The following is a 4,247-nucleotide window of genomic DNA, read 5'->3' as shown; positions in this document are numbered from 1 at the left end:
CTGTGAAACGATCGTATTTTAAGAATTCAGCTCGGTTTGTCTAATCGTTGTTAATTTATTTGGGTTTGCAATTCCTTCTTGAGTCAATTTTGATAATTCACACATTTCTTTAAAAATTAGATCCTAGGGGTGCCTCGGTGGCTCAGTCAGTTGAGCGTCCAACTCTTGATTTTGGCTCAGGTCAGGGTTTCAGGGTTGTGAGATCCAGCCTGGTGTCCAGGCTTCACGCTCAGCGGGGAGTCTGCTTGAGCCTCTGTCTCTCCCTCTGCCCCTTCCCCCCACACACATGCTCTCTCTTGCTCTCTCTTTAAAATAAATCTTTAAAAAAAATAAAAATTTGATACTATATTTAAGGCTTCAAAATGTTGGAATATGGTTCATAGCCTTCTCATATTATTTAAAAATTCTCTGCGGTATCTGTAGTTACATCCTACTCTTCATTCCTGATATATTTGGGAATTCTGTATTTTTTCTCTTTTGTCTGAACGGAGATTTGTCTATGTTATTAGATAAACCTGTAGAGGTCCATCTATAGCCTCTTCAAATAGCTCAGCTTTCGTTGAGAATATATTTAATTTCTGTATTTATTTTTATTAACCTCTCATACTTTTGTTGAGTTTACTGTGTTACTCCTTTTAAGAAGGGTTTAATTTAAATGCTTACTATTTAATACTAACAGGTTACTATTTAACTTAAATACTATGTTTAATTTAAATACTATTTAATACTAACTTAAGTTACTATTTAACTTAAATACTGTGTTAATTTCCAATCTTTCTTATTTTCTAAAATATAATCTGGGGCTATAAAGCCCCTTGAAGAGAATTTCCCTTGCTTTATCTGTATCCCCCAAGTTTTCAAAATAGTGGTTTCATTGTCATTCAGTTCTAAATACTTTATAATTCCACTATGACATCTTAAACACTAAATTTTCAGAAGGGTGCTTTTCCTGGATGACGGGATGCATCCTACCAACAGTGTAGAAAAGGTAATATTTAGTTTTGCGTAAGTAATCACCTAAGGGAAGCTTTTCCTGGCAAAAAAAAAAGAAAGAAAGAAAGAAAAAAAAAAGAGTGCCTCTGTGTTTAAGGGTAAGTGGTACCAGAAAAACAAGTGATTTTTAATGAATGTTGCTCGGATCCAGAAATGCTATTTTGCTGGTGGGTGTTCCGCCCTAGTGTTGGTGCATGTTCTAGGTATTTCATTCATTCGGCCAGTTCACATCGATGGCCTTCTATATACCAAGCATTCGTCCAGGAACTGGGAGTTACATCAGTGAACAGCAACAAACACAAAATCAAAGCTTCTTGCCCTCGTGGCACTTGTATTGTAGTGCAGGTATTTGCTTATATTTTCCTTGATTTGTGGATGCTGCAGATTGTCTGGGTGATCCTCTCCAGTTCTGGAAAAAGCAATGCAAATGAGGGGCTTGCGTTGGAAACATGAATACTGGTCTGGATGGTTGCTGAGGGAGCGCATCCAGTCCCAGAGCAAGACATCCAGCCTCTCACTGCTGAGGACCTCCTGGGGGATTTCTCTGGCTGAGAAGAGGCAGGATTGGAGCAAATTGCAGGCAGGGGAGGCCTTGTACATAGGTGTTGCTCTGGAAAGGGAGGGGAGCTTTCTTGCTGATTGTTGTTTCTTGGGATCAAGGGATTCACTGGATAATGAACAGGGCTCGTTGTTCAAGTTGATGAGAGACTTTGGGGTCTCTATGCAGATGGCACTCTATCCTGTGAGTTATTCTGTAACCAGTGCACATTGGTAACCTCTCTGGAATTGGCTCTGGAAGTATAATGGGGGATTATTTGAAATGGAAAGTAGGAAGAGGGTAATTTCTCAACGTAGTGTATACTGTGGTCTTGAAATAAATGTTACAGAAATAATACCTTCCCGAGCCCATTCAGAAGCTTCCAGGAGGAACCTCCAAGAGATTTTCCTGAAGGCCTTGAGAGGCTGACTTGCCCCTCCCTTTGGTCACAAGTGGTTCAAGGGAGGCACATAGTAGGCATTGTATAATGCCTTTATAGGCAGTAAATGAATTTAGAGGAAATATATGGATTTATAGGAAAGAAATGAATAGGAATACAGAAACTTACAGGCTAGTAGCACTATTTGTCCGTGATTACCAATCTCAGATCAATATTCNNNCATTCCCAGAAACACTGCCAACCTATTTGCATCCGTGCAGTTTCCTTCCCACCTTTTGGCAAAGCCCAGTCCATTCTTACCAGTTCTAGCCCCATTACTTCTTGCTTTCTCAGGATCCACAATCCATAACATACGCCCTCTCTCTCTCCAGCATTTTCTGTCTCTCCTTCTCTGCAGAATAACTTGAATCAACATTCAATAATGGGCTAAGATCTCCAATTTAAAAAAAAAAGTGTGTCTCTCCACTTTCCATTCTCCTCTTGCTATTGCCTCCTAGCCACATTCCCTTTCAAAGCCAGGTATCTCAAGAGCCAAATACGTTCTGCATTTTTACCAATTCCTTATCCCACGTATTATTAAAATCACTCCAATATTTAGCTCTCACTTTGCTACAGAAATTCTTGCTAAGGGCAACATTGGTGCACAGCCGTGTGAATGTACTTGACGCCACTGAACCGTATACCTCAAAACAGTTAAAATGGTACATTTTATGTATATTTTACCACTATTTTTAAAAACCCCTCTTTTCTCAAAAAGAAAAAAAAAATCAACATTGATCCATGTTGCTAAATCCAATCCTCAAATTACTAGAAGTCTCAAGAGCGGTTGAGTAATCCTTGAAACATTCTCTTTTGGCTTCTGTGAAACTGCATTCTTTTGGGCTTACTTCCATCCTTCTAACTGTTCCTTCTCAGTCTTAATTGCTCATTTCTCCTCCTTTACCTAAATGCTTAACTTTAAAATGTAGAGTTCTACAGAATTCTATACAATGCCCTCTTCTCTCCATTCTACCCACTCTCTCTAGGTGATTTTTAACATTTCCCATGACTTAGGTACACCTGTATACCAACAATTTATGAAATTATAATCTTTACCCCAGGTCTACTTTCCAGAGACGTCAGTAGTCCTGTGTCCCTCTGAGCACCTGATAACCCCTGCCCTTCCTGTGGTGTCTCATACTTATCACAAACTGAATATATTCAAAAGCTGAGTTCTTGGTTGTTACCCCGAATCTACTCCTCTTGCAGTCTTTCCTGTCTCAGGAAATAGCACTTTCATCCAGCCTGCCCGTCAAGCCAGNNNCCGGGGGGGGGGGGGGCTCCTTGACACCTCCCTCTCAGCCCCTGCATTTAATCCATCTTCATGTTTGGTTAATCTGCCTTCAAAATGTACCTTGACCATTCACTTTTCTTATTTTCCCTGCCAATACCCTAATCCAAAGCACCATTGCATTTGGTCAAACTACTGTAATAATGTATCATATTTGTGGATTCTGGGTATTAGGATGTGGCCATCTTTGGGGTATCATGATTTTTCAATGCAAGGCTGAAGTAGAGTAAGTGAAGGGAAAGAGATAGTAAGAACAGGGTAAGAGATGAATGAGTTCAGGGATCTGGGTGGACGGGAGGGAGGCAGGTCATATAGGACCTTATCGACCCATGTAAAGAGACATGGCAAGTCTTAGGGAGACTTTTGAGCAGTGACACGATCTGAATTACTTTTTTAGGCTGTGTAGCAAATAGCCTAGAGGATGGGCAAGAATGGAAGCAGGAGAGCAGGTAGTTAGCCGCTGCAGAGGTCCAAGCAAAAGATGATGGTGCTTTAGACCAGAGTGGTAACGGGGAAGGTGGTGAGATGCAGTCAGAGTCTGGATGGCTTTGAGCACACGGGATACCTCCTGGCCCCTGTGTTAGGTGCAGGGTAGAAGAGAGGGTAAGGACTGAAGGACTCCAAGAGTTCAGTCCAGCAACTGGAAAAATATATTTTTGTATTTTGAGATGAAGAAGACTTTCGAAGAAGCAGGATGTGGGAGTTTGGTTTTGGAGGCTTTGAGGGGCCGCGTGGACATCTAAGTGGAGATAGCGAACCAGCTGTCAGATCTGTGAGTCTGAAGCTTTTGCAGTGGGAAGCCGCATCTCTGGCTGAGCAACAGAATAAAAGGAGTTTTCAAAAAGCTACGTATTGGGGGGGGGCACCCGGGTGGCTCAGTTGGCTAAGCTTCCAACCCTTGATCTCAGCTCAGGTCTTGATCTCAGGGTGGTGAGTTCAAGCCCCATGTTAAAAAAAAAAAAAAAAGCTACATATTTTTATATGTA

The sequence above is a fragment of the Ursus maritimus genome, unplaced genomic scaffold (genome assembly GCF_017311325.1).
Source record: "Ursus maritimus isolate PB19 unplaced genomic scaffold, ASM1731132v1 scaffold_3, whole genome shotgun sequence".
NCBI lineage: Eukaryota > Metazoa > Chordata > Mammalia > Carnivora > Ursidae > Ursus > Ursus maritimus.
The sequence above is the reverse complement of the archived record's forward strand: the minus strand, read 5'-3'. Positions refer to the sequence as shown.